This window comes from Dysidea avara, chromosome 8, assembly GCF_963678975.1.
Source record: "Dysidea avara chromosome 8, odDysAvar1.4, whole genome shotgun sequence".
In the NCBI taxonomy this organism is placed as follows: domain Eukaryota; kingdom Metazoa; phylum Porifera; class Demospongiae; order Dictyoceratida; family Dysideidae; genus Dysidea; species Dysidea avara.
In genome coordinates, this window is record NC_089279.1 from 26,723,214 (window position 1) to 26,735,873 (window position 12,660).

A 12,660-nucleotide genomic window follows, 5' to 3' on the forward strand; every position below is an offset into this window, starting at 1 on the left:
CTACCCATCACCAACCACATCTCCTTATCTATAAGCTTGCTACACTGCTCCTCTGAAGAATACTGTGACTGCTCTATTAGAATATTTAGATCTGACTGCTCTATTAGAGTATATCGATCTTTTAAACAGGTATTCAGGGTGCCCTTCATGGGGCCTCCTGGGGCCCCTTTCAGACTGGGACCCGGGGCAAAATGCCCCAGTTGCCCCCCCCTGTGGGCGGCCCTGTTCACAATACTAATAAAGATCCTACCTGGTCCAGAGGTAAGTATCACAACTACATCCACTGTTAGTGGGTGAATCACTATGACTAGATTGCCTGTAAAAACAGATAGGTGAGCATTAAATACAATACACTTAAATTTATCACTTAATAAACATTTGGGGATTTTATTCATTTAAACAGTTGACATTGTTACACAGAGACCTGAATAGACAGGCATATCAAGAAGTTTGCAGACATTTGCTATACTTTTGTTCATGGCAAAAATGCCAGCTGGAACAGCATGTCCAATACATTTCAATTGAAAAATCATTAAAAATTAAATTAATTATCGTGTACCACCTACCTCAAGTCTGTTTAGCAACTTTCTGAATTTGATACATGTAGAGCAACTCTCTGCGAGTACAATGATGCCTCCAATTCATGGAAATTTTGGCTTGTCAAAATGGCCTAAATTGACCGGGTGTAGCAAATTCCCCCATACATTTTGTATTGAGTGTTTTGGGGACATGCAATAAAAGGTGTAATAACCCATGACACGTGATAGATACCTCAGATTCCAAACCAGATTTGGAAATAGCAGTGAATAGTGATTAAGATGAGCTATAGTAGAAGGAAATCAGAGGGAAATTTAAGCTCGTCATTTTAAGATTGAAAATCACTTACTTTTTCTATGGCGAATTGAATGCCAGATGTTTGGAAAGGAACGCTCTCATCTATTTTGATGTCTTGATAGCCATTATTAACCTTCACTACATTAGTGTTACAATTGAACAAAAGCACTGTGAATTAGTTCTGCAGGTTAGTTTGTGAAAATGACAGTGTTCTGTGATTAAACAAAATAATGTCCATCCCATGCAGCAAACTTCTTCATATATTTCACTGTACATAAATTCAGTAATTTAGACCAGAACATGTGAATGGGTATACTTTTTCATACAAACATCTATATCTGACACAGATTCACTTACTGACTTTTCATCTGCAGCCAAAGTTCCAAGACTTCTGATGATGATGTAAGTGGAAAATGATAAGATAGCCACGGTTTTTTGGTAATTGGTCCGTACACCTTGTCACTACAATCTGAGAAAATACAAGCTAGTGCACTGTTAAAACAGTTGGCTGCATATCACACCAAAGTGTGTATGATATGCCTCCTCGCACCGAGCACACCATTCTCTGTGTGTATTACTGACCATTTTACCTAATATATGTATTGCACACCGTTATTGTGGTATGATCTGTATCCATTTAAATACTGTTACAATTAGAAATGTACATTTTGAAATATCATCAATTACAATTATTGTTCCAGGGTTTCAAGTCTTGTTAATCCAGCAGAAATCAATAATGTAGTGAAGATGAACGGTAACCATGGGAACTGCAACCATCAGTTTCTCCTATTTCTGTAACCAATGTTGCAAGTCTATAGGGTAGTATGATACTGTAAACAAATGAAACCAATAAAGAATGTTCTTACCACAGTTGTCAGTAATAAACATCCTTCAGCAGCAACGTATAATTCCGTCAATAAGTATTTTATATATTGTACAGTACATACATATGGACATACCTCAATAATGTCTATATGACTGCACCAAATCAGTTATAGTGTTCCGACTGTGAATTCAAGTTGAGAATACATACACATTATTATATTTTACAATTTCTACCATGTTTGGTAGTCTGACCATCATTTCTGTAGCAGTACATACTTGTATCAGTCTATCACTGCATGCTATGTCAACGTCACTGGATCTACAAAGTATAGAGTAAGACCATTGATTAACTCGGCCTCAGAGAGACTTTTGTATTACCATCACTCTATCCTGTCACTTCTGTCTACTGCTGCTTCTCTGCCACCTTGTCTACATGAAAACTATAAGCTAAAGCAAGTAGCACAGTGTTACCAACCTGTCATCCATCACGCCGAGCCGGCGGAGCCCAGCAAATGTGAATGGCGACTTAGGCATATAATCGGCTTTGGCATAGTGGGCACTAGCACAAACGAGCCATCAGCACATGGACGATAAATAAAGTCCGTAGTTGCCTACAAAGGTAACAGTTAAACGATTACAGGAAACAGTGAACAAACCCCAGCTGGTATTCATTAGTCTATGCCGGCGTAACTCCGACCGTCTTTCACGGTGGGGACTATTCTACGGAACGGAATGATGGACTAAACCACGGAACGGAACGCTTTCTAAAATTGAAGCTTGCAACTTACCATTGCTGAAACTTCCCTTATAAGTTAGTAGTGGTATCTCCAGTGGGTGATTAAACATAAGATAAAAAGAATTAACGGATCGATTGTGGGTTTTTGTTGGTTGTCATTAGTAACGAAGTATTATTGTGGGATGAGCTGTATCAGTGATGTTCATCCATACGGAAGGGAACTTTATGTGAGCTGTTTTTCTTATTTAGACTTTAGAAAACAGTCTGGGCCGGTCTTTCAAGTCATAAGTCAGTGTATAAATAAAGCAAGCAGGAAGATACTGATAACAGGAAAGAGCCAGAAGAATTAAAACTTGAAGAATTTTGTGCAGTGTGTGAGGAGCAAATATTTTGGCAGACCGCAAGGAGGGTATATTCTGCAAACATCACTGAAGTGTATGCATGGAGTTATTTATATATTAACAGCTGGTGCAGTGGACTAATGCTGTATCCAATAGTGAGCTAATTTTATCTGTTGCACAATTCAAGGATGTGTCTGACTGCTAGCCTTGAATCAGGCTAAATGCCAAAACTCCAAGATCAGCCAAATCTCTATTATAAGCCACATGTGAAACCATGCCCGTAGCCACCAGGCAAACGTGATTTGGACCAGGATGTGTGTGTAATTTCAATGTATCTAGTCAGACCTGAAATGGAACACACATTAATTACGTACCACCTAAGAATCCTAGGATTTCTTAAGTGTAACATTTCACATGCTTCACTTTAAACAAAACAGGTTAAATTTGTTTGTCTATTTTCAAGTGATTCCCAGTCCAGCTGGTCCATGAAATTACAATGGAATCACATGTATTTGTTAGTGCGGGCTGTCCTGTGTTGGATCTACTCTAGAGTTAAGATTTCAAGGTAGACTCACTGACAATGTACTGACACTAGTACTGTTGTAGCATGTTTAAGTGGAGGACAAATGAAATAATAATGCTAGATTATTTATGTATACAAATTTTTCATAATGAAATTGATATCCCATTTTGATTTGTACTTCCACTTTGCAATATATTCAAGAACAAGAAGCTACCACACTTAATCTCCAACCACTGTCATTAATTAACCAAGATCTCACTAGTCTGTAATTCACCTTACTGTAGTGATTTTATTGATTCATCTGTATGTTTTCTTCATTTTCCTTTGAAGTTGTACCAAGAGTTCATAAGGTGGAGAGTTTCTAACTTGAACGCATTCACCAAACACCCTGCTTAAAGTAACACCTCGGCCTTATTTCAGAACAAAGGCTTTACCTTCTTCAGCAACACTAATCAACAGTTTTCTATCCCCCAGTAAAGGTGTTGATTTGATGAAAGGTGAACTTTACGCAGGGTGTTTGTACAGGCCATACTGAGAGTTAGACACTCTCCCCCATACAAATCAGTATTACGAACTCTTGGTTGTACAGTATAGGTAAACAAAGATAAGTTTCTCTCCCATCTTATTCTAGGATTTCTATTGACAAGGAAATTCAATCTAATCTAAAACAGCCAAGCTGTAAAAAAAGAGTGCGGCCCTGAGAAAGGCTATGGTGAAAAAAGATGTGAAATCCAAGGTGGCGGCCAAGAAATGGCTGTGATGGTAGGTTAATGGTAAAAATTTTAATAACGACAATTCAGGTGAATTTTGTGCCAAGACCAAGCGGCACTAAATTCACTGAATTGTTGTTATTAAAATTTTTACCATTAACCTACCATCACAGCCATTTCTTGGTCGCCACCTTGGATTTCACATCTTTTTTCACCATAGCCTTTCTCAGGGCCGCACTCTTTTTTTACAGCTTGGCTGTTTTGGATTAGATTTCTCTTTTTTTTGCATTTGTATACCCCAAAGCCGGCCTATGGCCGGCTTTAGGGCTTTTTAACCTGCCATTTTTTTCTTTACTACAGGAAGAAGAAAAGATGAAACAGGATGATTTCTTTGTAGCTGACCTCTCTGCAAGGTGATCCTTCTAGCTGATCCCTCTACCGGATGACTTGTTTGTAGCTGAACTCTCTACAGGGTGATTTGTTTGTAGCTGAACTCTCTACAAGGTAACTTCTTCTAGCTGATCTTTCTACAGGGTGATTTGTTTGTAGCTGAATTCTCTACAGGGCGATTTGTTTGCAGCTAAACTGCTGAACTCTCTACAATGTAACTTCTTCTAGCTAAACTCTCTACGGGTGGCTTGTTTCTAGCTGATCTCTCTACAGGGTGACTTGTTTGTAGCTGAACTCTCTACAAGGTGATTTGTTTGTAGCTGAACTCTCTACAAGGTAACTTCTTCTGGCTGATCTTTCTACAGGGTGATTTGTTTGTAGCTGAATTCTCTACAGGGCAATTTGTTTGCAGCTGAACTCTCTACATGGTAATTTCTTTGTAGCCGAACTCTCTACAGTGTAACTTATTCTAGCTGAACTCTCTACGGGTGGCTTGTTTCTAGTTGATCTCTCTACAGGGTGACTTGTTTCTAGCTGAACTCTCTACATGGTGATTTGTTTGTAGCTGAACTCTCTACAAGGTAACTTCTTCTAGCTGATCTTTTTACAGGGTAATTTGTTTGTAGCTGAATTCTCTACAGTGCGATTTGTTTGCAGCTGAACTCTCTACATGGTGGTTTCTTTGTAGCTGAACTCTCTACAATGTAACTTCTTCTAGCTGAACTCTCTACATGGTGACTTGTTTGTAGCTGAACTCTCTACAGGGTGATTTGTTTGTAGCTGAACTCTCTACAAGGTAACGTCTTCTAGCTGATCTTTCTACAGGGTGATTTGTTTGTAGCTGAATTCTCTACAGGATGATTTATTTGCAGCTGAACTCTCTACATGGTAGTTCTTTGTAGTTGAACTCTCTACAACGTAACTTCTTCTAGCTGAACTCTCTACAGGATGACTTGTTTCTAGCTGATCTCTCTACAGGGTTACTTGTTTGTAGCTGAACTTTCTACAGGGTGATTTGTTTGTAGCTGAATTCTCTACAGGGCGATTTGTTTGCAGCTGAACTCTCTACATGGTAGTTTCTTTGTAGCTGAACTCTCTACATGGTAGTTTCTTTGTAGCTGAACTCTCTACAATGTAACTTCTTCTAGCTGAACTCTCTACAGGATGACTTGTTTCTAGTTGATCTCTCTACAGGGTGACTTGTTTGTAGTTGAACTCTCTACAGGGTGATTTGTTTGTAGCTGAACTCTCTACAAGGTAACTTCTTCTAGCTGATCTTTTTACAGGGTAATTTGTTTGTAGCTGAATTCTCTACAGGGCGATTTGTTTGCAGCTGAACTCTCTACATGGTAGTTTCTTTGTAGCTGAACTCTCTACAATGTAACTTCTTCTAGCTGAACTCTCTACATGGTGACTTGTTTGTAGCTGAACTCTCTACAGGGTGATTTGTTTGTAGCTGAACTCTCTACAAGGTAACTTCTTCTAGCTGATCTACTTTTCTACAGGGTGATTTGTTTGTAGCTGAATTCTCTACAGGGCGATTTGTTTGCAGCTGAACTCTCTATATGGTAGTTTCTTTGTAGCTGAACTCTCTACAGGGTGATTTGTTTGTAGCTGAACTCTCTACAAGGTAACTTCTTCTAGCTGATCTTTCTACAGGGTGATTTGTTTGTAGCTGAATTCTCTACAGGGCGATTTATTTGCAGCTGAACTCTCTACATGGTAGTTTCTTTGTAGCTGAACTCTGTACAACGTAACTTCTTCTAGCTGAACTCTCTACAGGATGACTTGTTTCTAGCTGATCTCTCTACAGGGTGACTTGTTTGTAGCTGAACTTTCTACTGGGTGATTTGTTTGTAGCTAAACTCTTTGCATGATTGTTTCTTTGTAACTGAACTCTCTACAAGGTGACTTCTTCTAGCTGATCTCTCTACAGGATGACTTGTTTCTAACTGAACTCTCTACAGTGTGATCTGTTTATAGCGGAACTTTTTACTGGGTGATTTGTTTGTAGCTAAACTCTTTGCATGATTGTTTCTTTGTAACTGAACTCTCTACAAGGTAACTTCTTCTAGCTGATCTCTCTACAGGGCAATTTGTTTGTAGCTGAATTCTCTACAGGGTAATTTATTTGAGCTGAACTCTCTACATGATGGTTTATTTGTAGCTGAACTCCCTATTAGGTACCTTCTTCTAGCTGATCTGACTACAGGGTGACTTGTTTGTAGCTAAATTCCCTACAGAATAACTTACAATGTAATATAACTGAGTAAATTATAAATGCTGCTGAATGCTTTATTAGGGTGACTGTTCTATTAGAGTATCTCGATCTCGCATTTGCTGCACCTAGATGCCTTTCGAATCATAACTCAGTGATTTGTAATCCGATTCTTCTGTACTACTGCAAGGACTTTCTATGATGATTATTCCAGCTACATACTGATTTTCAGTTCATTGCTCTAAGCGGTTTGCCTGGTAGATACGAAAACTAATAGTTTTTTTATTCATAAAAATCGATCGAGTAATTTTGACACAGGTTGGGTTTCGTGTCATATCTCCATGGTCTTTATCCCGATTCCTTTCAAACCACAAAAAGGCTCTCCTACGATGGTTGCTCCATCTACATATCAATTTTCAACTGATTCCTCCAAGGCGTTTACCCTGTAGGCGTGACAGACCTTCGACCTTATTTTACGCAAATAATCGGTCATAACTCCGTGAATGTTCATCGGATTCCTACCAAAGTTGGTACGGAGATCCGCCTTAATGACCCCTTTAAGTATGCCAAATTTCAGCCAAATCCGAGCACGCATTCGTGTTTTATGGCGAATTTTGCGAAGTGTGCGAAATGAAGAAGATGAAGAAGAAGAAAACGAAGAAATTAAAACGAAATTTTGTTCGCTCGTATCTCGGAAATGGCTGGAGCGATTTTCTTCAAATTTGGTATGTAGACTACCCTAACTGGGCGGCACGTCTCCAGCAATTTTGGTTCCAATCGGATAAGGGATCACAGAGCTACATAGGTGTGAAAATTGCGTTTTCTTTCTTCCTGTTAATATACTCACGGTGTGGCGCGCCGGCTTCTTGGGCCGCACGACACACTATCGTGTGTCTTGATTATTTGTATACAGGCTCAAAATTGAGAAAATATAAAGAAAGTGAATTAATATTATACAGTCAGTTTGCTTTTGGATATTTAATGTCTCCAACCACAACAAAAATTCGATGAATCCATGCATCTCATCACTGGTCGTCTGAACATTCTGAAAGTGATACCTCACTCAATCAACCATATAATCTGTTTATTAGACTGAATAAAGTCATGATTACCTAAACAATCAATTAATGTTTTATAATTATCCTATTCCATTTTCCTGGAGGTTCCACTGATAAAATGCAATTTCAGCAATGATAGCAGCTAGCCAAGCTGCAAGTTGATTCAGAAAGCATTCCATTCTGTAAAATAGACCCCATCCAGAATTCAACTCAGTACTCAGGCTGAGATGTCTGACAATAGTCCACTACTCTCTTAATGAATCATTGATGTTCACACAATATAGCCTCCTTGAGGTATCTGAATGTTTGCTGCTCACACACTGCACAAAATTCCTTTAGATTCTGCTTAGACTGAGTTGATTCAGCTTGTCACCATACTTGTTTCCTTTGTAGTGTAGCTATACACATACTGATTTATGCCGATTACAAAAGGCTGGGCCTCAGACTGTACATTCTAAAGTCAAGTAAGTAAAAATAACTCACATACTAGTAAAAACAAGTCATGCATTAGTTCCCTACTTGATATATCCGAAGATGAACACACTGAGTCAGCTATTCCCACAATTAGTACTTCGTTACTAATGACAGCCAACAAGAACCTACAATCGATCCTTAAATTCGTTTTATCTTTCTTGGGGTAACATTTGATTACCTGCACTCAGGGCCGCCCACAGGGGGGGGCAACTGGGGCATTTTGCCCCGGGCCCCAGCCTGAAAGGGGCCCCAGGAGGCCCCATGAAGGGCACCCTGAATACCTGTTTAAAGATCGATATACTCTAATAGAGCAGTCAGATCTAAATACTCTAATAGAGCAGTCACAGTATTCTTCAGAGGAGCAGTGTAGCAAGCTTATAGATAAGGAGATATGGTTGGTGCTGGGTAGTTATTGTCATTACCAGCAGGTTGTGACCTTTTTTTTTTTTTTTTTTTTTTTGGTCTTCACCTTACAACTTGGGTGAAGGGCCCCACTTTAACTCTTTGCCCTGGGCCCCTTAATTTCTCTGGGCAGCCCTGCCTGCACTGATAACTTGTACAGCAATGGTAAGCTGCAAGCTTCAATCTGAGAAAGCATTCCGTTCCGCAGTTTAGTCCATCATTCCGTTCCGTTCCGTAGAATAGACCCCACCGTCTTTCACCACCACCGGCCATGAAGCAACCAGACATTTACTAGCCTCGCTCTTTGCGTAGGTAGCTACACAAACTTTTAACTTCAATGGTTGTTAACAGAAGCAGCTGCCTCAAAGTACCGTTGCCTATAGTACGTTCGCGTTGAGCTGAACCCTCAAAAACGATTAATAACTTACGATTGCTACATTGCATGGGGCTCCTGTATAGCTCGATACGTAGCGCTTCTCGATCCGCTAAAAATATATTAAAAGCGCTTCATTCGAATGTAAGACACTCCCGTTATGGCACTGTAAAGTTTCGCCATACATTTTCAATGGGGAAGCCTCTAAAGCGCGGCCCTTTGATGGTCATGTTGACACATGTTTGTGGCGAAGCCAGACGTCACATACCCGCCCTCAACACGCATGATTTCACCATCCCTTATGTAAGAGGCTGTAATACACTTTTACAAGAAAAATAAAACAGATTTTGTGTGTGTAAAACAGAGTTGCATAAGTAGAAGAGCCACTGTTGCACTGTATTTAGAAGATAAGTGGCCTGCTTATATTCAGGTAAAAACTTCTTCAGCCTCAAAAGAGAAAAAAACCAAATTATAACAGCTCAAAATCCGTTATGTAGCATTGGTGTTCCTGCAAGTGAGCCAAACAACATGTATTTTACTTCACATTCACCACAGCTGACTATCGTCTTCTGTTCCCATTTAGTCAATTTGTCATTTTAATACTTTTCTCATCACTTCGCCACACATGTACACAGTTTTTCCAGCCAGCATTTTGTTTTTGAAGTTACATTCCCAAAAAACTCTAAAAGTTTCAACAAATGAAATAATACTGTTTGTATGAATTTGGGCTGATAGTACCTGTAGTGACTTCCAAACACTCCTGCACTGATTAAATATACAAGGGATGGTATGTTCAACTTTGGATAGCACAATAAAGCAATGATATTTTTTATTAAAGTGCACACACTTACACGTACTTCATCTGTATTTTTATGTACTTCACAGAGTTTAATCCCAGCTACCTGATGACTCCTGGGGAACAAAATCAAGTTATAACACCAATGCTGCAAATATCAAACAATCTTACATCAGATGAAGTGAGCCCAGAAGAAGACTTGGACCCGCTGCTGCTAGTGGACAATTCATTAATACCACCATCTTCACTATCACTGCCGATTTGGATGAGGAATTGCTCTAGAAGTTCTTCATTACCCAAGTCTCATCCAAATACACAACTGGTCTTCCTTCAGTTCTGTTGCACCTCGTTCGTCTTTAATATTTATGATACTGATAGACTGTGCAGGGCTGCTCATAGCATACCCTGCACATACGTGTAGTGAAATTAAAGTACAAACAGTTTCAATGCTAACCTCTTGTCATTAATCGTCTTGTACTTAAATCCCATATCACTCAACACTCTTTAAAGCAATGTTCTACCCCCAGAGAAAACACCATCATTCTTAAGTTTGGCCTAAGACGGAGTAAGTGACAAAGTTCCAGGTTTCAAAATTTAACTTACCAAAATCTTTGAGAGCGATAGATTTCCTCCCTTCCGTACAATGAATGGATCTTGTCTGATAGTATCTGGGTTAAAACTGTCTGTATCAACAAGGACTCGTGAACATTTGTACCTGACGATTACAGAATTGAGCGGGCTTGTGCAAAGTGCATTTTGTACCTTTTTCTTGGCGTAAATAAATCGCCTTTCTTGCGGTACTCCATTCTAATGGATGTCCTTGAAATCCCTGCGTGGCGTAATGTATGCCAAAACCCAGCAAAGAAGGCATGATACAATACCGGTGGCCTTCGAGATTCTCTCCGTGATGTTGATAGAAATTTTACATTTCTTCGCTTCTTGCTTAAAGTACTCCCATAGTTTCATAAGTAGATACTTCGTTTGGCTGTTTAACGTCTTCCCAAAAGGGTTTCACTCCGCACTCGCTGACGGTACATGGACGCCATATTCTCAACAATTAAGTGCGCGCCCGTAACATGGGCTTACGAATAAATGCGTCATATACATTATGTTTAAAGCCTTTGATCTTGTATGGCTTCTTAATCAACAACTCAGGATTCAGCTCAACGCGAACGTACTTATAGTTATGACATCCTCACGTGAGTGATATGGTGATAATTAAATAGAACTTTTTGGATGGAACGTTTAACCTGGTCTAATTTGATGACTGCTTAAACATCTTTGCGTCTGTTCCCTGACCATATATCTAACTTCGTCGTAAGCCGAGGGATAGTGCGATATATAATGTAGCGTGTCGTACAGTATCTCCGAGTGTCAGATGTCCTCAAGTTGGATGTCCTGTATGCTTTACTTATCAGCATAGCAACCACTTGGAAGTCGCTTGCACAGAGCTTATATACAGAGCAGAGACTACCACTAAGAATGATAAATGCATCACAAAGAAGTTTACTACAGGTATAGCTATGCAGTATTCACACAGTATTTTAAGAATTTTCATCATGATCATTGTGGCTACCTGAATGCAGATAAACGTTTGCCATCAGGACTGCCCAGAAGCAATACGGACCCAACAGTACACACCTCAAACAAGTTGAGACCTGCCCCAGTTTCCCCCCTCTCTGGGTGACTCAGTTTATCATGAAATACATCACCAAGCTCAACAGTGGTTGTCCTAAACCATAATGTCTGAACAAGAGAATTAGCTATCTAATATTTTGCTTAGTTTTTGCATGCCAGATGGGAGTGCCATGCATAATACTTCTGTGAACACCTGGAATGAATGGTCTACAACTTCTTTGAAATTTCACACAGCTTTGAAATGTTGTTGAAATTCCGATCTGAAATCTTGTATATTTCTTGTATAGCTACATGCTTCCATATATGCAGCATCGTGTGTGCTATGCCCTGTGTTCTTGTGACTCTTGTACAGTTTATAGAGATTTGAGGTGTGAAATTTTACTTTCTGAAGAATTTCCAAATACTGAACGTCTTGTGGTCCAACTTTTCTGAATATTTAGGTTTTATATCATTGCCATGTTTGGTATCTTGCTAGATATAATGTTTGATATCTTGTTGCAGATCCTTTGACTTGGAATATTACATTACCATATTGTTGTGTGCTAAAAAATATTGTACTAATCTTGTCAGCCATCTTGTGTGATCAGCTTGGTAATGTATTAGTCATTGTTGACAGTACAGCTATTTAACAAACCATAAACACCTTCCTTTGCCAGCACTTTTGAAAGCTCTGTGTAGGGAAATCAAGTATTCCCATAGCATTTTCAAACTTTGTACAAACAGATTGTTAACTATATAGTTTGTTGCATTTAGAATGTGAAGAATATTTGTCATCATATAGTGCACAGTGGGTCTGCCAACATTTGCATGGGCAGTGGTCACAGAATGTACAACAATGACCAGATGGTTTATTACCACACAAACTGTAAGGGGTGTAAGACTACATTTGGCTATAGGCCAACATTACCTTGTTTCTGTCACTGTGCAATGAAACCATTGGACAGTATACATCAAAAATTGTTCTCAACGTGTTTTAGTCAACTAACGTAATCCCATGTTACTAACAAGTGCATACAAATATCCTGTAGTGATTCACATAGAATGAAATGACCAACATTAATTATTCTTGGTCCAGGAATATAGCTATAGTACACTAACACAACAGAATTACTCTCCTTACACTTGCTTGTGCATATCTAGCAATGAATATATGTGACCGAATTTTACAAAACAAGGCTTCCACACACATCCACTTTTATGACTTTGAAGTACCATAACGTGATGTAGCAGTAAGCCATTAGTCTCAAAGTTTGACCTGGTATTGTACTATGCTATGGAAGGACTATGTGAAAAGTTGAAGCCAATAGCTTGCTGAGTAGTCAAATTACAGCTGGTTAAAGTC

General features: G+C 39.2%; 2 long non-coding RNA genes across 5 annotated transcripts; both read right to left on the reverse strand.

Annotated features, from left to right (window-relative positions):
• Positions 1-1,476: 1,476 nt before the first annotated feature.
• LOC136263841 (uncharacterized) lies at positions 1,477-2,536 on the reverse strand. The gene is made up of 7 exons (XR_010704813.1): positions 2,448-2,536; positions 2,316-2,379; positions 2,135-2,270; positions 2,038-2,088; positions 1,894-1,978; positions 1,701-1,840; positions 1,477-1,646 (listed from the first exon to the last, which is right to left on the reverse strand). It is a non-coding gene; the product is annotated as an uncharacterized lncRNA (long non-coding RNA).
• A 6,647-nt stretch (positions 2,537-9,183) lies between these two features.
• On the reverse strand, positions 9,184-10,773 carry LOC136263401 (uncharacterized). Of its 4 annotated transcripts, XR_010704627.1 has the most exons (8): positions 10,562-10,773; positions 10,443-10,509; positions 10,284-10,395; positions 10,135-10,235; positions 9,852-10,085; positions 9,742-9,796; positions 9,623-9,681; positions 9,184-9,566 (listed from the first exon to the last, which is right to left on the reverse strand). It is a non-coding gene; the product is annotated as an uncharacterized lncRNA (long non-coding RNA). The 4 variants fall into 4 exon arrangements; XR_010704626.1 differs by having other exon boundaries at positions 9,732-9,796; positions 10,443-10,773; XR_010704625.1 differs by having other exon boundaries at positions 9,736-9,796; positions 10,443-10,772.
• Positions 10,774-12,660: the final 1,887 nt, after the last annotated feature.